Source organism: Parasteatoda tepidariorum, chromosome 10 (assembly GCF_043381705.1).
Source record: "Parasteatoda tepidariorum isolate YZ-2023 chromosome 10, CAS_Ptep_4.0, whole genome shotgun sequence".
Classification (NCBI taxonomy): Eukaryota; Metazoa; Arthropoda; class Arachnida; order Araneae; family Theridiidae; genus Parasteatoda; species Parasteatoda tepidariorum.
The window spans coordinates 57,760,438-57,784,601 of record NC_092213.1 but is presented as its reverse complement, the minus strand read 5'-3'; the positions used below and the strand labels follow the sequence as shown (position 1 = coordinate 57,784,601).

At 27.5% G+C, this 24,164-nt stretch overlaps 2 long non-coding RNA genes across 2 annotated transcripts; both read left to right on the top strand.

Annotated features, from left to right (window-relative positions):
* Positions 1 to 2,376: 2,376 nt before the first annotated feature.
* LOC107444252 (uncharacterized) lies at positions 2,377 to 4,991 on the top strand. The gene is made up of 2 exons (XR_001584111.3): positions 2,377 to 2,512; positions 4,636 to 4,991. It is a non-coding gene; the product is annotated as an uncharacterized lncRNA (long non-coding RNA).
* A 1,821-nt stretch (positions 4,992 to 6,812) lies between these two features.
* Positions 6,813 to 12,402, top strand: LOC110282161 (uncharacterized). Its single transcript, XR_002376585.3, has 2 exons — positions 6,813 to 7,239; positions 12,036 to 12,402. It is a non-coding gene; the product is annotated as an uncharacterized lncRNA (long non-coding RNA).
* The last annotated feature ends 11,762 nt before the right edge of the window (positions 12,403 to 24,164 follow it).

The following is a 24,164-nucleotide window of genomic DNA, read 5'->3' as shown; positions in this document are numbered from 1 at the left end:
AACTTAGCAACTTTTTTCACCATAGAAACAACCCATGATGAAAAGCTGGATTCAGATCGCAAAAAACAAAGTATTGCAATTTGATCATATGTAACTAAATGTAGAGGATTCACTTTAGAACATATCAAATTTTCATGCAATTTGACTGATTTTTCGCAGTTCTATGAACATTTGAATTTAGACCATTTTTTCGTAGATTTCAAAATTTTCGCCAACTTTTGACCGGTAGTGTAATTAAAAATAAAAAAGCAAGATACGGAAATTATGTGTTGCATATTGTAATATTCATTGTTTAAAAAATCACTTCATTCTGCTAGATATTTAGGTTACATGGTTTTCTTTGGATAAAGATGATTTTAAAATAGCAACCTCATGTTTCGATACATTCTGAAACTTACGTTCGCAAATTCACCATAAAATGTCGCACAGCATGTTCTTCAATTAAGATAAGCTACATTTACCACCAAATACCACTACTATGAATTTTTTTTTTTTTTTTTTTTTTTTTTTTTTTTTTTTTTTTTTACTTTCTTAGATATGTCTGATACGATACTCTCTTTTTAAACTGAGTTCGTAAGGTCCTTAAGATACTGAAATGGGGACATAAATTCTTAAAAGGTGAAATATTCAATTTCATTAACTCAAAATATATGGTCTCAAAATTTTAAAGTTAAAAATAACTTTCATAATTACAATATTGATGATACGGTTCTCTTGCGTTTTTAAAGACCACATGAATCCTGTTAAAATATTAAAGTGCATATATTTACTTTAACGAGCGTAAAATCCTTATCAAAATAACGATTATTAATGAAGGAAACGTAAAATAAACTTTCTATTCGATTTGGGGAACCCCTCTGATGTGGGGGCCCGGGGCACCTGCCCCGTATGCTCCTTCCTTAGTTAGGCTCTGAAGGTAACTTGTCTAGTTTCAATCAATTTGCTTAATTTTACTGGTATATTTATTATTAAATGTTATTTCCATAACGCGTAGGATGTTGTTGACTAAATAAATGACTAACTATACTTCGTTGCAAATTAAGAAAAAAACTATTATCCTTATGGAGAGAGCCTGTTTGCATATATATATGCACGCCAAATGGATGACAAGCTTCCAGCGTCAACATCGCCAACTTTCATCTCAAAGAAACTGAAGAAAGAACAATAAATATTGTTTTTCGCAGATGATTTTCTCTGACGGAGGAAGAAAAAAAAGAAAAATTCTTTATCTCGCATTTGATTTGTTATCAGCATAAAACACGTGAATTCCAATGCTCTTAAAATTTCATATAGTTTTTGTTTTTTTTTTCGACAACAAATGTTTTGCTAATTTATCGAAACACGTTGCCAAGTCTAGGATTCCAGTAAGATAACAGAACTATAAACTTTTTTTTAAATAATTTTATATATATCTTTAAAAATAGCATGATATGAATTTTTTTTTACGTGTTTAACTTCTAAAAGCTTTTGTATTTGTATAATCTGAAAACGATCTAAAACGGAACTATATGCAATTCCAGATGATTACTTAAAATTCTATACCGCAATGGCCTTTTCTTAACTTGCAACGAAGTACAGTACTTTTGTAAAGGTATAAATTTCTTATTTAGTTAATGAAATCAATACGAACCAATGTCGAAATTACCACACTGTAAATAATTTTGAATCAAATTGCGGTATAAAATACCGGAACTTAGGGTGCATGATCCGTAAAATCAATTTCGCCATCGTGAAATTTATCGTGACATATATACATACCAGAGTTTTTACAGTAATATTTATTTTATTAAATTAGAGTGATTCAGTGATTTGTGGTCATTACTACTTTGAAAATTAAGGTACATCAAATTTTTTGTTCCGTAACATGTTGCGGTAAAAATTGGATTTTACGATAAAAAGTACAAGTACCCTGAGTGCCGGTACTTTTTACCGGAAATTTTTGCGGAGCATAACCTAATATCATTTAAGTTAGACGTTTAGTATCGGGGAAAGGGACCTATGTTCTCAAGGAACCCTAATGAATTTTTTTCCGCTTATTTTCCGTCATGTTTAGTCCACGACGCCTTCTGTTTTCGTTACCATGAGTACGTAATATCCGTAATATCATTTGAGTTAGACACAAATCAGCCCATTATGCTACTTATCCCATCAGTTTTTTTCTTTATTTCTCACAAATGTAAGTAAATTAATATTTTGGAAAGAAAAATAGTCATTAAGGAAAAGAGCACAAACACTTAAAATTAGTTCTTCATCGCTTTTTGACTTTAAATTGATTTATTGCTTAGCTCTCAAAACTATTTTGCCACAGCTTTAACACTTTTTTTTTAAAAGTAGAGCAGACATTGATTCATTTATGCATGTGGAAGTTACGCAAGTTTAAAAATGTTTTAAGTTTCGGTTTACTTTCCATTTCAACACAAACTGTGTGCTCGGATATTATGTTCATGATTTACATTTACACGAATCGACAAAATTCTTTACTAACTAATAACAGTGCATAACGACAACATAAGTAAGTTTTCTATTTTATGACATTTAACCAGTAGCGTAACCAATAAAAAAAGTTTCTGTATGTAGAATTCTATCCCAGTTTTTTTTTTCACTTAAATATTTTTTATAATTTATTATTATTATTTTATGAGAAGTAATACGTCGTCTACTTGTTATCGTTTGCTGATTCTCGGAGCTGCAAGTGTAATTTTTTGCAGATCGCTTTCCCTGGTTGTATCATAAAAATTTATTTTACCATTTGTATAAACTTTTGAAAATATAATTGAGTAATGAATGAAAAATGAAAATATTGTTTACAGCCTGTACATTATATTTTATTTTATCTTTAATAATAATGAATTATTAATATTATGATATTTATTATATACTTGTTATAAATGAATTTTAAATAATAATGTTTTATATAAAAAACTAGGATTTAAAATAGGGATTCATTCGTTTATTAACCATTTTGCTCCACACCCATTTCATTTCAGATCACTATAGTTCAGATCTTTCCTCCTTGGACTTGTTTAGTACTCTAAATCTAAATTTTGTAATCTTTACGATTTTATGTTAATATCTTTTAAATTTTAAATTAATATCTTATACATTTTATGTTAATATCTTCTAAATTTTATATTAATATCCTTTTAATTTTATATTAATATCTTTTACACTTTATAATAATATCTTTTAAATTTTATATTAACATCTTTTAGATTTTATTTTAGTATCTTTTAAATTTTATTTTAATATCTTTTAAATTTCCTATTAATATCTTTTAAATTTTATATTAATATCTTATACATTTTATGTCAATATCTTCTGAATTTTTTATTAATATCCTTTTAATTTTATATTAATATCTTTTACACTTTATACTAATATCTTTTAAATTTTATAATAACATCTTTTAGATTTTATTTTAATATCTTTTAAATTTTATTTTAATATATTTTAAATTTTATTTTAATATCTTTTAAATTTTATATTAATATCTTTCAAATTTTATTTTAATTATATTAAGGGTTACGACTCTAGCTCACTATCGCTCATCAACCCTTGTAATTGCTTACACAGTTTTTTTTTCAAGTAGAATTGAACGTGTATTGCAGTGTTTCCCATAGTCATGACTTCTGTGTACCCTTTCTAAATTTTTCGGAACGCTGTGTACCACTAATAAAAAATGAATAGATTTTTTACCTGTAAAAAAAATTGCACAAAGGTTAATTCACAACTAGTTGTTGACACCACTTATTATTACTTGTTAACTCTGCAAAAAATAGCCAATAGAAAAATACGTAATCGTAAATTTTCATGGCTAGCTTTGTTTTTAAACAAAAATTTTTGAAATTTTCGTTTGTTGCAACATATTTCGCATAAGAACGCTTACCCCCCGCTAAACTGTTCCCGTACCCCTGGGGGTACGCGTACCACATTTTGGGAAACACTGGTGTAACATATTACCGATTAAGCGTTAAAAAATCATGATATTCGATGGTTCTGATGCAATTTTGAATCTGATTACTCCGAACCTAATTAGAAATTAAAACAAAGTAAGACGCATCCTTCATTTTCAGCCGCGAGAACGTCTGCTGTAAAAAATTATATTTCTGCTGCGAATAGTAGCTGCTAAATTATGCAGAGCGGGTTAAAAAAAAAAAAAAAAAAAAAAAAAAAAAAAAACGTTTTGACATGAAATAACTCAAAAGCGAATGCTATTTTATTTAAATTATTTTAAAAACTGAGCTTTCCGATCGCTGTAGCTCGCTAACCCTCGAAACAACTTGTTTACATTTTTCCAGATCATTTCACTATGCCAGCGAACTTCGCTCGCTCATTTCACCTGCCCTAATACTGAAATAACAACTCAAAATAAAATTAATAATTTTAAGAAATTAAAAATAAAATTATAATTCAAAAAATATAAATTCACTTAAAAAAAATACCTATTTCCATTTGTTTATTCTTTTGTACGTTTAAAGTATTAAATGCAAGCTGAAATTTTTTTTTATTAAAAATAACGTAAGTTCAGAATTGCAAAATAGAATTTCAAATCAAAAAGCAAAAAATAGTAACTCAAATCAAAAAATTCTAAAAATAAATATACTCTTTTAATATTTATTTCCATTAACATTTCAGATTTCTTCCGGAATGATTTTCCCAGAAGAGGAATATATAATGTTAGAAGATTTCGAACGTTTGATGAAAAGGCCGAATAAATTGCAACTTTTTCTAAAAAATTTGTTGATTTTTATAGCATCAATTATCTTAGAAACGGTAATACACTTCCGATTGATTGGAGAGAAAGAGTTCAACATGCATTTGCTTTTCTTGTTCATCTCCACTATCCTAGATGTTTTTCCTTTTATTCCATTTCTTGAACCAGATCCTTATATAAGAGTGTTGAGTTTAGTTTTCAATGTTATGGAATTTACTCGGTGTATAATTTGTAGCAAGAATTTGTGTAAGAATTAAAAATGACATACAATCAAAGATTTCTTTTGTGTTTCTTTTTTTTTTTCGAATTATAAGTTTATTTGAAACGAAAATTGTTCTCTAATCTTAATATCTATGAATGGCTTTTAATCACAATAATGATAACCTACACTTTCAAATTGTTCAGTGTTTTTGATGGAAATGTTTTTTGGATGCTTTTGATGCAAAAATACTATTTCCACGTCGGCAATAAGTTGTTATAAAAAAGAAGTTCCGGTAACTTGCAAAAAAACCTATCTGGAAACAATATTAAGGTCTAGTTGGAAGTAAAAATGTCATTTCTGGGAAAATGTAGCTAATCATTAGACTGATGGTAGCCTACGTCTAGCTAGGCTACCATCATAGCCTATACATAGACTGCCATCAAGATAATGATCACTACCACCTTTTATAGGTAGACCACATATTGTGTAAAATCGTAGAAAATAAATTATTCATAATGATAAATACACTTCATTTTTTTTCATTATTTTAAACATCTAAGTATTGAGAACAAGATCGAACAAAATTACATAGAAGTTGGATAGGTCTTTAACTTTTAGTCAGTAAATAGGTCTTTAACTTTAGTAAATTTTTTTTCTTGTTATTAGAAAAGAAAAAAATTTCTCTAAGCTCAAATATATCAAAATGTCAGCAATTTCTGTCTTTTTTAACTTGAAGTTAATTATAATTTATATTTTTTCAATTAATTCATATATTGTCCTTTAAAAATTTAAAAAAAAAGCGCTTTTCTAATTTTGTAAGTTTTTTTAATGTTTTCAATAGTTGAAACAAGCACTTAATCAATCAAAAAATACTTTAATTTGTTCTTTACAGCTTAAGTTGCAATAATTTAAAACAGTTTAATAAACAGGATATTTAAAAAAAAAGATTTTTGCTTAGATATAAAATTATCCATTCTTAAAATGTTTGAAAATAAATTGACGTTAAAATGTAGGCTGTGTGAATTAATTGTAATTTGTTGGAAGTCTTTGTTGGAAGCAAAAAAAAAAAAAAAAAAAAAANAAAAAAAAAAAAAAAAAAAAAAAAAAAAAAAAAAAAGGAAAAAAAAGAATTTCAATGTTTCTTTCTTTTTTTGTTATTTTTAGTATTTTCACTGATTACATTTTTAGTGACCAAAACAAACACCCTTTTGATGTTTTTTGATGTTCGTTGAAAAATATAGTTCTTAACAATATGTGAAAAAAATCAGATCGGGGAGCTTTGTTAATTTAATATAAAAACAGCCAGAAATATTTTGATTAAAAACTACTTTATTTTTTAGTGATCGAAAATCAAAAACATCTTAAATTTTTCAGGGTGAAAAATCTGATATTTAACATTCTGTGAAAAAAAATTTGGTGGTAAAAGGTGTAATTTCCCTACAAAAAATTGTTTCAATAAATTTTTTAAATACTTATATATGCGTTTGCAGCACTCATACATAACTGACGCTTTTTTCTTTCAAATGACTTGAAAATTAAAAAAATAGACTCATAAATAAAAAAAATTATAGACATTAAATACAACATATGAGCCATCATCTCTAGTTACGTCATTATGTTAAACTGAGACAGATGTTAAAACGAATAAAATTTTAATTTAACCTCATTGTAAGTTAGTCATCATCGTAGTTTTGGTCCAAAAACATGTAAAAATTATTTTAGTATTTTTCTTTATGTACTTTTTCACAAAAATCTTACAGAAATCTGTAACATGGTGGTAACGATATATATTTTATTTTGATCCATTTCAAATGGATTGAGCAGTAAGTGTATTCGGGTGATTTTTATTGATATGGGGAAAAATTTTCCATAAATGATGCCAGAGCATTCCTTAAAATTATGCCATTTGGTTGTGTTTTATTAATGTAAATCCCGCTGCAAGTAGGATGTTTTTGATTACATGAATGAAAAACCTAATCATTTCTAGTGGTCAGAATTTCTCATTTAATTTATCAAGATCAATAAAATGTCGTAAATCCGACCATAATTTTTCAGTTCAATGATTTATAAAAAATAATGTAAAGCTAAGCTATGAAAATTACATTACATTCGACCGCTGCTTTAAATATTTCTTTTCCACAAAAAACTCCAGGCGTTGATTTATTTATTCAGGCGGAAGTTATGCTTAGTTAAAAGTTTCAGTTTAGTTTTCATTCATTACGCAACACAAACTGAAAGCTTTGATAACATTGTCGACGCTGGTGATTGGCATGAATTCTTCAACCATTTAAGAAACGCTTACTGCCGTGCAACGGAAATATAAGTAGGTTTATTATATTTATAATTTATTGATATTTAACCATTAACCTATGAAATATATATGTATAAAAATGTATCTATATAATAATGATCACCTTATTCTATTGCTTAGAAATAATGAGAATTTATATTATTATTTTTTTCATGTTTGCATCTTATAATTTTGTTTTGAATAAGTTCTTGTATTGTGATGCTTTAGTATTAAGTTCGGCACTAAGGAAAGGATTAACATTTATTGTAAAGCATTTTTTAGTTAGGACATTTATTTATTAATAAGTGTAAGGAAATTTATTTTCATGCATATCTTAATGAAATTGATGGTAAATAAAGGAAATATGTAAAAATATATAGTTATAAAATTTTCAATTCGCATTTCTGAAAAATATAAGAAAATAAAAGCATTTGAGTATCTTATAGTTCATGCGTGATAATTTTATTGATTATTAGGAAAAAACAAAGTCTACATACATGGAAGTAATCTTTTAAGTATTTAATGCTTAGACTTTTTAACACTATTTTTACTAAAAATGTAAAGAGACGCCAACTTATAATTTAAATATTTTCTGATTTTAATGCTATCTCTTCTGCTAATTTGATTACTTTATTGGTCCATAAATGTTAAAGCAATTCAGGGATGTAATTTTTTTCAAGCGCGTCTTGATCTGTTTCATTTTTTTTTCCTTCACAGTGCTATCCCTTTTTTTCCCCTAAAACCACATTTTATGAAAAATTTTAAATAATGTATATAAATATATATACATTATTTAANTATTAATGTACATTATACATTAGTGATAAGAAAAGTTCCCACTAACTGAGGGTGCGTTTCGACTCCTACCATTTAACCGTAATTTTATGGACTCCGTTTATTATAACCGTTTTATTATATATATGGTAAAATATTTTTTTGCATTTTTCATTTTAATTTAGTACAATTAAATATTCAAATAGAATTTTGGGTATGCTGTTATTATTATAAAAAAAAGGTTATCCCTGTTAGGAAGCTCTTTCATACGCTCCCAAATAAAAAATTTTGTTATTTTTAGGAGCTTTTCTAACTTTAATTTTTGCACACTGTGTTTAATTTTGAAATAAATGATCTTTAAACTATCACTGAATGGTGAGGTTGATACGTGGGAAAAAAACGTTCTTACCCTCTGAGGAATTGATGCAATTTGAGATATTCTAAAGAATATTGTGTACCATTCATTCTTCAGGTGATTAATATAAATCACCTGGTAAAATAATGTAAATAAAATTACTCTATACCTCGAGTGTAACTGTTAATGGCAAATTTCGCTTCACCTCTATTGGTATTTTAAAGTTTACATGAAAAATGAATTCAATTAAGGCTAGACAAAACCGTGAAATGACAAATGCTGAAGAAATATTTTCAGGAAATCAAAATGTAAGCAAATTATTCCAGAATTACTTCCTAACTGCGTAATCGGGAGTAATCCAGCCATAATATAATAGAATTTTTATATTTTGAAAAACAAATTTAGCATTTGAAACTTTATGGTTCATTCTAGGTTGAACAAACTAAACCCATTTTTTGTGTAAACTTTAAATTACTTATGTAGGTAAGGAATTTGCCTTCCAGAGTTTCTCCTGCGATATAGCGTCTTCTTGAGTTATATTCTGTGTTGTTTATTTGCTTTAAAATTAAAAATATTGCAAATGAAAATTTATTTGGCAAGTACCTAAAAATTTCATGTTTTAGGGCGAGAAGGAATATTCGCTGGGAATGGAAACTGATTGTTTTTAATTTCTAGAATTCATATGAGTTCCATTTTAGCATTTTTTTAAATTTATAAATTCATAAAATTTTTATTTGGCCTTAATCTAACATCTATAGTTTTAAGAAAGTTGGGAATTATTATTATTTTCTCTTTTTTACTATTTCAACATTTAATTGAATAAAAATTTAAAATATATGTATATATTTATGTGTGTAATTTTATTTGTGAGTTTAATTTAATTGAATTAAGTAAATTTTCTGAAACTTGTGATTTAAGATGAAAGGGATAGTGCCATCCTCTGGAAATTTGAAATATTTTTTCTCATTGCTAAAATCCATAAAGTTGTACTTAATAATTACTTAATAGCGAAAACAAGTTACTAAAATTTCATTTATATCCAGGGCTGATTGTGCTCCGGAAAAAATCCGGATTTCCGGATTTTTTGCTAACCGTGATCCGGAAGTTTCAGGAGATCGAGGGTTCAGATGGTTCAAAAAATCATTGATCACAAAAGTTTCTGGAAATCTAATTTTCAAAGGTGGAACTTAAAAACACAGTTTATTTTATTTGTAAGGGAGAGTCAGATACTTTATAAGCGTGTATTCAAGATTAATATTAATTTTTTATCTGTAAATAGTTATTATAATCATAAACTCAAGAAAAAAAAAGATATATTTGTAAATTTTAATTACTTCTCCAGGTCGACATAGGTATTTTGTAAATGGTATAGGTTTGTGTAAAATTTTAAATATATTTTAAGTAAACCAAGAAATATTGAGAAAAAGGAAAAAACCCTGTTTAAATTTTTTTTTAATTTTTCGATTTAAACTTTTTTTTTTACTCAAGAAATTTTCCGGAATTTTGACTTGGGTTCACAATCACCCCTGTATATCCCAAAACAGTTGAATTTTATGGGGGGGAGGGGTAAAAAGAGTAATGTCCCTGAAAACAGGAAACTTTTTTTTTGTTTTCTACTGCAGACCCCATCTGAGTATTTTCTAAAAGTTTCGTAACTTTATTAATTTTTTCTATTATTTTTCCTAATTTAACTGTACTGTTTATGCTTGTTATCTTTTTCTTTGACAGCTTATTTTTCCTAACTATTTTTTCTATTTCTTTTTTTTTCCATTACAATTATTTGCAGTCACTTATAAATCACCATTTTTATCTCAATAAAATTCCTATATTTTTTAAATAAAAATAAAACAATCTTATCATGAAAGCCTCAAGTTGTGTTGAAATTAATCAATTCTTTAAAACTTGGCGTTTATCCAACAATGCGCAAAATTATCAACTTTTAAAGTTTCGGCTTTCATTTGAGAAAAATATAGGGTGAAAATTTGAATGTTAGGAACATTACTAATGTTCAAGATAAGATAATACAGGATAAGATAATACAGGATAAGATAATAGATAATTACAACTACAGGAGTAAGCCTAGATTTATGTAGGTAAGTATTTTTTATTTTTTCGTATTTGATTATTTATCTCTTAAGTGAGTATATATTTCTTTTGCATCATATTAATTTCTACTGAAGTTTTCCTTAAAATATATTCTTTAGTATACAAATCCAATATTTTTATTCTGGTTCTTTATAATACATGCGTTAATCTTAATCAATATCATACAATTTCCCTAGTTGAAATAATATTTTTTTCAAAAAATAAGTATTATTTTAATCAAAAGAACATTTAGCATTCAAAACATTAAATTGCTTAGGACAAACTCTTTCTTTATGTATATGTTACCAGCAAAGTATGAAACGCCGGCATTGTATAGAATGCCGGATGTTTTTAGGCAAAGTATGAAATGTAAGAAGTATTACATACTTTCCCTAGGCACATTGTATATAATGCCGGATGCTATTTAGGCAAAGTATGAAATAAACGTCCTGATGAGGTTATTATGTAAATGATGTGCATGTTACTGTGAATTACCGAAATCGGTGGTTGTTGACTTTCGCTGGTGAATGTTGACAATCACATAGTCGTTTTGGTGAATGTCCGAAATATTTATTACATCTGATTTGATATTAATTTATTCGTGGATATAATTACATTTTTCGATATTTTAATACTTAATGACGATAGATTGGAAGAAACATCAGTGTTTGNGGTATATATTTGCCCGATACTCCAAACACTGATGTTTCTTCTAATCTATCGTCAGTAAGTATTAAAATATCGAATAAATGTAATTATATCCACGAATGAATTAATATAAAATCGGATGACGTTTTGAATTTGTCATTTTTGAATGACAATTTGACGAATCGGAGATGTGTTTTATACTTTGCCGGTTCCTCATTTGGCATTCTATAGAATGCCTAGGCAATGTGTGAAATATAAATAATTTCATACTTTGCCGGCTAATTTTAGGCATTCTGTACAATGCCGGATTTCATACTTTGCTGGCAACATATATACATGGATGTAAAAATTTTCTTATCAAAATATTAATTTTAAAAAAAAAGTACTTATAGAACTCTAACAGAACAAGAAAGTAAGACATAATTGAAAATATATATAAACTAAGTGAGAATAAGAATTTCACGTTTAAGGAAATAAAATTCAAAATGAGAATTTCAAGTTCAATGATTTAAGGATAATATATCCAAATAAGAATTTTTAAGTTTAAGGAATTAATAATATATCAAAATAAGAATTTTGAATTTAATGAACTAAGAATAATATATCTTATATCGAAATAAACATTTCAAGTTTAATGTTTAAAGAATAATATATCAAAATAAGAATTTCAAGTTCATTATTTTAAGAATAATATATTAAAATGAAAATTTCAAGTTGTATGAATTAAGAATAATAAGTCAAAATAAGAATTTGAAAACAATTTTAGTGGTTGAAATATTTCTGTAATTTCAGCTCATCATTCTGAAAGTTTTCAATTGACTCTTTCACCATTAACTGTTCGTTACATTTTCCTCTTTATATAAAATTAGTATTTCATAAATCACTGTTATTATGAGCTAAAAGCCATGCTATTTAATTAATAATTTATCTGCTACAGTTTTGAGATTTATTTTTATTGATATTTCAGATTACTTCTCGTCTATGAACTTTTTTTCTTAGATGAAATGTGTTGGACTGAATGTCTCAAAGAAATGATCGATAATTGGCGTAAAAGTATACTTTTCACAAAAAATTTACTAATTTTTGTTGTATCAGTCATTATAGCTAATGCCAATAACCATGAAACGATTCCACTGGAAGATTTTCTCTGTCACGTGGGTTTCTTGTTTGTGACCGTTTCACTTGATATTTTTCCTCTTCTTCCTTTTCAAGAGCATAAGTCTCGTTCTAAAAAAATTAGCTTAATGATGAATAGTTTTGAAATTGTGTATAGTGTAATTTGCTGTATATATCGTTCACACTGAAACTGAACAATAAATGTAGGATTTTATTTCCGTTTTTCTCTTTTTTTATTAAATATTGGTGTTTATTTATAAACATATGTCAGATCGAAACATATAAAGCTAGAAATTTAATTTAAAAGTAATGAAATTGTCAAGAGTGTCAATATTCATGAGTTCTATTTTAAACATATGTTACCTATTTTGTCATACTAATGCATTATATTTCAAATAATGATGATTGTGTATAATAAATTATGGATATTTATTAATTTTCATAATCATGTTAGGAACATACAAATGAGGTTGTTTATATAAGTACACATTATGCAGTTTAAGGACAGATTATGGACAGATTATGGACAAATATACGCAAGTCTATTGTACTACTTATGCATTTTATTTCCGTAATTCACTCGAATGTGCATTTTTAGAATTTTTGACAAACATTGAATGAAAAATGTATGCATATTGGAGATACAAATTCATATGTAAGCTTAAATAAATAAATAAATAAAAATAATAGTTCTTCCCAAATCTAACAACTCATTCTTGTTATAAATGGAATAAAAAGCATCACAGCCTTTCAGGTTTAACAAGAAAACAAAGGAGTCATAAGGCGATGATGAAAAAAAAAACTTTAAATTTAGCTAACCAGCAATTAAACAAGCCCTGATAATTTTTTTATCCTTTCCTTTTTCTCAGTATATAGTCGTTTGATTTCAATAGTGTTACTTTTTCATCATTACTTAAATATTAAGTTGAGATTCCATCCCCTTCTCATTTTTGACGAGTGTGAACAATGAATGATTATAAAAATATATATTAAGGGAAGTGATTAAGGAACATTCTGTATAATAATCTTATCACATTTTAAGGGGAAAGAGAAGAATATATCTGTTGCAAATACATCGACAAGGAGGAAGTTTTTTTTTTTAAGTCGATATTAGTTTTTTTTCTTCTGTAATATGTTTTTTCTTCTTCATTCTAAGACACTTTGAATTTAAGCGAAACTTTTTGCTATTAAAAACGAGTATTAATGTTATTAAAGATATTGTATTTTAAATTTAATTCATACTAGTAATGCACATTGAAATTTATTTATAATCTATAATTTTAAATACGAAATTAAAGATGTTTTGATGAAAGAAATAGGGGTAAGTTGTGTAAAACCAGGGTTATAACTTTTGAAAGCATGACGATTTATAAATTGATGATCAAATAATGATCATTTGGTAAATGATGATGGAAAAAAATTTAAATTTTAAAATTTTAATAGAATAAGAAATTTATTTTATTTATTTATCTATTTATTTATTTATTTAAGATATTACATTGCATCTCACGTTGTAAGTTTTTTTTTCTTTTTTAATTTTTTAAGAATTACCTCACAATTTTTTCTATGAGTATATAAATATATTAGTGTTATTTTATTCATTAGCATACAATTTACTTAAAATATGTTATGAATTACCCAATTGTGATAGCATAAAAAGCATTTTCTTTTCTTTATCAATTTTTTTCCTAATCCATGTATTTTAAGTAACGTCCCAAATACTAAGACTTTTTTTAAAATGTCAAGAACTTTATTTCAACTTCTTTATGAGTATACAAATTAATTTTATTTATTCATTAGCATACAATTTACTTAAAATATGTAATGAATTGCCTTAATATCATAATATAAAAAATTTTATATTTTGCCTATCATTCTTTTCCTAATAAATGTATTTTACATACGTCACACATAAGATTTTTTTTTAACTTTTCAAGAACTTTATTTTAACTTTTATGAGTATTCAAATTAGTTTTATTTATTCATTAGCATACAATTTACTTAAAATATGTAATGAATTGTCTAAATATGATAATATCAAAAACGTTATATTTTCCCTATCAATTTTTTCCCCTAATCAACGTGTTTTACACTACATCCCACATAATAAGATTTTTTTAAACATTTCTAGAACTTTGTCTCAACTTTTTTATGAGTATGAAAATATATTAGTGTCATTTTATTCATTAGCATACACTTCATTTAAAATATGTTATGAGTTGTCCTAATATGATGACATGAAAAGAGTTCGATTTTTCTAATCAATTTTTTTTTCAACTACAGAATGTCCATCATTAAAAATAGAATATGTGCTTTGAAATAGATCACAAAATAGTGAATAGCATCACCAAAGAAGAATCTAGAAATACAGTTACAGAAATAAAAAAGGTTTAATTTATTGTTAATCTAGTCTTAGCTGAAAATATGTTTCTGTCCATCAAATAGTTGAGGCCTTAATGGTCTAACAAAATAATATAGGGCAAAAAGTATTAAAAAAAATCCGTTTTTCTAAAAAACACAATAACTGTTTTACAATACACAGTTTTTTTTCCTTATCACAACTGTAATTTATAAGTAGATATGAAAAAAATTAAATATTAATTACATTCACAAAATTATTATTAAAACTAATGCTCTTAAATTTTTCGTTAGGTAAAAGGTTCTTTTCTGTGAATCCAAACACTCCAATGATTCTCCATCAAAAATGTAACATTACCCATACTTTAGGAACACTTAATTTCTTAAGCGTTCCATTAAGAATTACATACAGCTCGACGCTTATTAAGCGTTAAGCGAACTTAATAATAACACAACAGCATCCCATTTTCAAGAGTATCGCATTATTCAAGCAGAGCTTTGGTGTTCATAATATGCCTTACAGCGTTTTAAGTATTTCTTCTTTTTTTTATAATATCAATGATCATACAGGCAATTTTTCTTTTCGGTTTGGGAGATATAATTTTGAGGGTGAGGTTATTTTTTCCAATTTTTTATCTCAACATCTAGCATAAATTGGGGTGATAAATAAATGCCATCGTCGCGAAAACTTATTCGCTTTTTGCTTGCGGAAAAACGATCGTGTAAGTTATATGATAGATTTGTTTTCGCGGGAATTTTTGGTGACGTTGGTATTTCGGAGTGTGTTTGCGTAGGTTTGAGGTAAGTAAATAGCCAGGTGTTAGATGGAGAAAAAAAAACTTGTTTAGATTTTTTACCTCTTCATTAAAATATTTTTTGTACGATTGTTGTTCGACTGGTGAGAAAACTGAAAGTGATAGGTGAGAAATTTTATTATTTAATGTTGGGTGTTTATTTTTTTTAGAAATTAAATGGTTAGAAATAAAAGAAATAATATTAAAGTCTTTTATTCTTTGCCTGAGTAGAAAGCCAGCTGAATGGGAAAATAAAGAAACAAATAAACTGTAAAAAATTCCGGATCAAATTACGATATAAAGTATACCTGCATTTTGGATGTATCATCCGTAAAACCCATTTTTAATATAAAATATTATACAATGTTTTTTACAGAAATATTTATTTAATTAGTGTGATTCAGTTATTTTACTGTAATTACTTCTGTAAAAATTAAAGTGCATCATATTTTTTGTTCCTTAACATTATTCCGGTAAAAAAAGGATTTTACAGTAATTCCTGCTACCCTGACTATACCAATTCCCTGACTACCAATTTCAAAAACCGCTTTGTCTTTCAATTTTTTTCTAAATACATTTCCTGTCGGAAATTGCTGTTCTATAAATTTTAAATTGAAAAAGTTAAGCTGAGAGTTATTGAATATTCTTTTGAGAACTTTGCAATAAGTCCCCCCCCACACACACACACACGTTGGAAAGCCTACTTTAGGGGTAGCAAACCTTCATGGGAAGAATGCCATTATTTAAAGAAAGATATGTGTGTGCCACTTATAATACACTAAAAAATATTAGAAAATAAAAAAAAAACGTTAGGCTAGCATTTGGTTACTTTCGGTATTATGTGAAGTCTTCACAGAAAATTCACAAGAAAATTTTATTTTACAGATTTTCTGATTCATGAACAAGCACTGAGAAAATTTTATCTCTTACTATCTGAAATGGTTTAGTTAAAAGTTTTTTGTTTTTTTTTTTTACTAAAAAAAAAAAAAAAAAAAAAATAANATAGGTGAGAAATTATATTATTTAATGTTGGGGTGTTTATTTTTTTATAAATTAAATGGTTAGAAATAAAGGAAATAATATTAAAGTCTTTTATTCTTTGCCTGAGTAGAAAGCCAGCTGAATGGGAAAATAAAGAAACAAATAAACTGTAAAAAATTCCGGATCAAATTACGATATAAAGTATACCTGCATTTTGGATGTATCATCCGTAAAACCCATTTTTAATATAAAATATTATACAATGTTTTTTACAGAAATATTTATTTAATTAGTGTGATTCAGTTATTTTACTGTAATTACTTCTGTAAAAATTAAAGTGCATCATATTTTTTGTTCCTTAACATTATTCCGGTAAAAAAAGGATTTTACAGTAATTCCTGCTACCCTGACTGTGCCAATTCCCTGAATACCCTGACTACCAATTTCAAAAACTGCTTTGTCTTTAAATTTTTTTCTAAATACGGAAATTTCTATTCTATAAATTTTAAATTGAAAAAGTTTAGCTGAGAGTTATCGGATATTCTTTTAAGAACTTTGCAATTAGTCCTCCCCACACACGTTGGTAAGCGTACTTTAGGGGTAGCAAGCCTTCATGGGAAGAATGCCATTATTTGAAGAAAGGTATGTGCGTGCCACTTATAATATACTAAAAAATATTAGAAAATAAAAAAAAAACGTTAGGCTAGCATTTGGTTACTTTCGGTATTATGTGAAGTCTTCACAGAAAATTCACAAGAAAATTTTATTTTACAGATTTTCTGATTCACGAACAAGCACTGAGAAAATTTTATCTCTTACTATCTGAAATGGTTTAGTTAAAAGTTTTTTTTTTTTTTTTTTTTAATAAAAAAAAGAAACTTTAGGCATTTGTTGAAATAAATTTCAGAAGAAAAGTTTCTAAAAGTCAGTTTTGCAGAAACGCAAACGCAAATTAAATAAGATTTGAGATTGACACATGAGATTTACAGTCCAAAAGAGCATTAAAATATCCAAAACCTATAAATCGGAAAATATTAGACACTTATAAATTTAATTGTAAAGACTGTATACTCATTGCATTGCATGTAAATAATAAATATCTAATTATATTCAACTGATATTTAGTATTAAATATTAGTTTAGTATCAATTGAAAACTCACAATTCATTACATTATTAAGGTTGATAAGTGGTAAAATATATGCCAAATACCTACTGATATAAATGTTGTTGTCGTGGGCCATTGATGCAGAGGGGGTGTCATTGTTCTTGTCTTCCAATGACTCCATCTATGGCCAAGAATTTGACTTCTACCACACCCATACGTCACATCCGTTTATTCTTCTGCAGATCGTAATTTTGACCTGAACCAGAGAACGATCAATTTCCAATTCAGTATCTCCAGAGGTATTGATTTATTATGGGAACTTAGAGGGCCTTGTAACCAGACAGATTTAACGTCCACCAATCACCTTTTACTACACGGAGAGTCTTCGGCTGGCAGGGATCGAACTCACGACTTCTTGGACATGGGCCCAACGCCCTGCCAACCACTCTATCTCGACCAACAAAGATAATTCATAAACTCAATATCTATGCTCTTTAGACCCCCTGCGTCTAATATGTTGAATAACATTTGTTACAATTTTAACACTTAAAAAATAGTGTTTTAATAGCATTTTCTGTTAGTATGTCTTAACGAAAGCGATTGCCTGTGTAAAAATATGATTTGATTTTTTCTCCATAGATCGGAGTTTTTAATTACTATAAAAATTTTTAAGAACTCTTTGAAATTCGATTCATATAACAGTTTTGTGGTTTACAAATATCTTAATCTGAGTCAAGTGTACTTTATTTCATGTCCATAATATGAAGAAGTACACTGTAACAATATCTTACCATAAGTAAAAACTAAAATTTATAATTTTTATGCAATAATTAAAAATAGTTGCAAAATAAATAAATTATATTAACTGAAACTTTTTTTAAAAAAATATTTCATTCCATTTATTAGTTTACTTTCTTTTTTGTTCTTTCTGCCATTATTTAAAGTTGAGATCTATAAAAGTTGTAAAAGCTTATAATAGTTTTACTATAAAATTAGCAACAAAAACATATAGAACATATATGTTTATGAAAAACATATAGAAATATGTTTTTCTCTTACTTTTTTAATGTATTTCAATGGTGAGTTCTCTTATTAAAAATTATAGTTCAATCAGCAATTTTTTTAAAAATTTCTATATACTAGATTTTTACCATAATTTATTATAAAATGTGATATTTTCATTAAAATAATCTCAAATTACTTTCATTAACACATACATAAAAGAACAAGGTTGAATGAAAAATAAAACTTCATTTAAGAAATAAAATTGCGCATATATGCACCACATTGGCCAAATCAATGAACGAGTTATTTAGTTATTAGACGAAGGTTTTTTTATGACATTTATTTTATTTTTATTTCATTTAAATAACTTGTAACGTTAAACGTTCATAAAAGCATCAATCTCAACTCAAATGGATGAACATAAAATCAAATGGATGAACATAAAATAAATAATATTACATTATCAAAATGTCGAATTTATCAATAACTGTTTCAAGTTAAAAAATAAACAAAAATAAAAAACTAGTGTAGTTTAAAAAATTTTCTACTGAAAGTGTTTACTCCAATTGAATTACTAATATCTTATAGATGTCTTCATAACACTTAGAAAAAGCAAACAAATAAATAAAATTAGTAAAATATATAAGTCACTGTGTTATTAAAATATAAGTTTTGAACTGTTTGAGATAGAAAAAATTAAACTAACTAATTTTAATTGCTTGTATTTAATACATTTAAAAGACCTGTATCCAAGTTTATTATTGCTGTTATTAGTAGTTCGTTTTGTCTTATAGTTAATAACTCATTTCCAATCTTTTAGTATGATGCTACGATAATTAATTCTTGCGAATATTATTTTACCGTTGTGTCCAAAATCTTGTCAACCTTGGATAGTATATACTTTATATCTTATTTATTTTTTAAAGGAGTATCATTCATCATTCCCTATAAGTTTTGAATGCTCCAAGGAAAAGTATGGACCAAAACATTACGATTTCTACGTTTATCGAAGCGAAAAGTGGAAGATTTATTGTGGAATCAATAGTACTTTAGGGCTTTTGGGAGGCTTTATAAAGACCGTGATTCCTACATCTTTATCGAATCCTTTGTTCCATGGCCCTTTTCATACATTTATGCCATAAAGGCACACGAAGGGCAGTTATCCTGGCCAATACATTATGTCTTATTTTGGTTTCGAATTTCTCACCTATAAGACTTATTCGCTGGACTTCACTCAAATCAGTTCAATGGGAAACCTCTGCACCCATTCGTTGCAAATCTCCGCCAGGACACCCCTTTTTTGACAAACAATATCAACCCTTTGCATCATGCCCTTTTGTATTTCCAACCAAAAAACCGTAACCGGACCACAATACCACCCCACAATTCCGCAAGAATATCGTCCAGTTCCAAATTTCAATAATAGCAGACGATTTATCAAAAAATTCTATACGGCAATCTTTCTGGAGATCTAAACAAGTATCGGGTTTTGGTCCCGTATTTTACACAACAATCTAAACATCTATTTTCAATCTTTACAAAAAGGGGGGGAAAGTTTCGTTTATTTCAGGTTGGCTATTTTATTCTGATGCAAAACATTCCGTGCGTAATAGAGTAGTGCATTCGAAAATACCCACAAAAATGACCCTTTATATGAACGTGCTACAAAAGAAAAGACTGGGCTTCATTGTGAGAGAGGTTATTGAATTGTGGTTCGTGTAGAATTATTCTGCTAAAAGGAAACACCAGACTGTTTCGTTTGGATAAATTATTGCCGTTTAACACAACGGTTGTAATGAAAACAAGCGTCATATAAGCTATATATCTGATGACATTTAAATTTGGCTATGTCATTGAACTTGTTTTTTTCCAGTTTAGGAGAAAGTTTAGGAAAAAAAGGGATCAGATATTGTGATTAAAATTATATTAATAAGACTCTATTAAATATTTTTGAAAATGATAAATTACTTGGAATTGGTATATTTAGTTAAAGGCATTTTATTGATCATTTACGCCGATGATCAACTTTTCCAATTTGTAGATTTATTAGATGATAACGTTTACATCTGAGCCCTAGTGTTTTTAAGTCGGTAAGAAAGGGAAATTTGCTTTCTTGAAGGATCCATTCAGTGAAATCCCTGAATCCATTCAGTGAAGCTCATTTACGCCGATGATCATTTTTTCCAAGTTGTAGATTTAAGGTGATGACGTTTACATCTGAGCCCTTGTCTTTTTAAGTCGGTAAAAAAGGGAAATTTGCTTTCTTGATGGATCCATTCAGTGAAATCCCTGAATCCATTCAGTGAAGTATTTGTATTAAGTTAAAACAGAAACACAACACCTTTCACATTTAGTCCCATGAATATACTATTAAAAAGAAAATGTGTGTTAAAATTCAAGTCAAAACTTTTTTAGGGGATCTAAATTAAATGGAAATTACAATTACCGTGATAATATCTTGGCCATAAAACGGCTGCTCCAGTTTTTAAGAGCTAATAATTGGAAACTTCGTAATGGGCTTGTCAATAAAATGTGTAAAAAAAAGCATTTTCGATTGTTAAAAAGATAAATCTCAGCTCTTAAAAAATTCCATTCAGTTCAGATGTGATGTTTAAAATTTTAAACAGTCTAAAAGGTCAAGAAATTAGTGAAAAGCTCTAAAAGAAATACCGTCTTTATCATTACAGAAAAAATAAAATCAAGTAAAAGAGAAAGGTAAAGAATGCAATTGATTGTTGAATAATTGATAATGAATAATATTCAAAGGAGCATCAGTTCATGCAAAATAACTGAAAAATTAAACCTCATTAATTATTTTAAAAAAAAACATCTCTATTTGATTATTGTTATTCTGTATTTAACCAAGTTCAGAAGTGCGTGAAAGGAAAAATTTCGCACTTAGAAAATAACAATTTTTATCTTTCAATTTTTAAATTGTTACCTTAAAGAAGAAAAAGAAATGAAAATTATTTAGTTAATAATATTAGTTAATAAGATTTAAAAATCTTTTAATTTTCGAATCGTCATCTGGAACATGAAAATTTTAAAGTTATTCCCTCTCAAAAAAAATCTCACTTTCCAATGAAAATAATAATTAATAATTTTTAAAGATTTAAAAATCTTTTAATTTTCGAATCGTCAACTGGAACATAAAAATTTAAAAACCTCACAATCTCAGATCACATTGATACAAAGCAATATTCTAAAACATCATCAATTCACTCAAATATCAAATGAACTGAAAAATTTTAAGCCTCATTAATCATTTCAATAAAACATATTAATGTATATAACTCTCAGATGTGATTGGAAAAAAAAAAGTCGCTGCATATTTTCTTATAAAAGACAGACACAATACATCAAGGTAGTTGTGCAGAAGAAGAGAGACTGATTACAGAATTCTTACTGATTTCGGATCTACATACAACTCACAACAAACATTTATTAATAAGACAACCTTTCTTCAATAGATATATATGAAAGCCGTGGTGGTTCAGGGGATAGAGCATTCGCCTTTCAATGATTTGAACCGAGTTCGAATCCCAGTGATAGCTGGTCGATACGAATTCCGCACCCGGCTGACTGACGTTAAATATCCTCAATGGTAGACGGACCATGGTTAGAATCCCCTTGCCATCAGGCTGACCTTGGGAAGTGTTCGAAGTTTTCCTCTCCATGTTAGTCAAATGCGGGTTAGTTCCATCAAAAAATCCTCCACGAATGCAAATTTCTTCCAATAATCCAGGAATTCCCTTGTCTTCTGGATTGAGATCAAAGTTACGAGGCTACGGAGTTGAACGTAAGCAGTCGTAAACAGAAATTTGGGTCGGCTGTTCAACGACGGTTATAAAATAAAATAGATATATCTAGGTACCCGGTTTCTAGAATTATTCTTCCATAACTGAATCATACACGATAGAATTTTGCACGATGATAGAATTATAGATAGATGAAAAAATTATGCACGATAATATGGACAAACATGATATTTTAAGATTGCAATAAATTTGAACGATATTATGGTTCAAAGTTTCAAAAGTTCAAAGAAATGGGAGAAAAGTCTTATACCATGAAATTCCGTCTTTACATATGGAAAAAAGTCAAGTCAGATAAAAAGAAGTGAGAAAATAAAGAACGCAATCAATTATTTTGACTATTATTTAAAACTTCTCATGGACATATTTTTTCTCCGTGTAGATAAAAAGTAACATTTCAAAGCATCACCATCAATTCATTCAGGATAACTGAAAACTTAAACCTCATTTATCATTTCAACAAAACATATTTTACCCAAATTGTTATTTTGTACTGAACGAAGTGCATGGTTATGTGATGAGAAAAAATCGCTACGTCGTGTTTCGTTTTATGATAGACAGCCACAGACGAGCCACAATATATCAAAGTAGATGCGTGAAAGAAAAGCTTGATAACTTAATTATAGGATTCTTGCCGATTTCAGATTTGCAAGGCTTCTAAACTTTCAATTACTGAGATGACAACCTTTCTACAATCAAATATCTGAATCCACGGGAGACTAGAGGTGCCTTTTTTTTCTTCTATCTTCTGGATTCTTCTTTCATTATTAATGATCGAAAGAAAAATGAATTTCATTCCTAGGTGAAATTGTGATAGTAAGAATTCTTTCGCTTTGTTTGTTCATCTTAAAAGATGTTCTCCCTCTTTTTTTTTTTTTTTCTTTGTTCAGATAGACTGGTTGAAAAATGGTTTCCGTTTGACAACCACCAATTAGATTTATGCAAATTAAAGCGAAAAACGTTAATTTAAAAAAAAAAATTATGTCCCAATATGGGTTAGTGTAAATGATTCGATGGTTTTAATGGCGACTCCAATTTATTGAAGAATAAAACTGGTGTAAAAATGTGTGAATATTTATTAAAACTTCTTAAAAAACCATACACCTTTCAGAAAGAACAAGCCACCTCAAATTATGCAGTTTGAATTACAAAAAATTGCTAAAAAAATTTTTTTTCCATGAAAAAAGGAGCTTTTTGTCTCTCACAGAAATTAACAGAGCTGTAATAAAATTTAAAAACCCATCACGCTTTCAAAGTTTTCCCCAATTGTGCAAGACAAACCTGTTCGGCCTTATAATTTTCCATTATGTTTCAAAGTTTTCATGATTTTAAAGAGATCGGATTTTAGAGTGATTTTTAAAATTGCTGATAAATTTAGCTACCCTAAGAGGAAATATCCTATCCCAAACCTTAGGAAATGTGGTAATGTATTTTTTGCAATGACTGTGAGTCATCATATATTGAATAAAGCAAAAAACCTCTAGAAAAAATAAATTAATGAGCAACATATGCCTCCAATCAAGAAAGTTTAGATCAGCAATTATTAAGCTTTTTCTGATTTCTGTCACACTTTCAAACATCTAAGTACTAAATTATTTTTGATGTTAACTGCAATTCTGAACTTAATTTCTTTCAAAACGCATATTCTTTTTTATAAATGAAAATGATATTGCGAATGGAAAACTAATTCTTAATTATCTAACTATTCGAAAGAGGATTAAAAAAAAGTCCGTATAAGCGATTTTAAGTTTGAATTTGAGTTTTCGTACCATACCCCCTTTTCATTTCTCCTCTCTTTATTTTGTTTTATTTTTTGTGTGAGAATATTTGGTTTTACGTCATGTTTTCTTTCTCGTTCAGTCCATTCTCCTACTAATGTGATATCAACTATATATTTTAGTTGGTTTTTTTTTCTTCTTT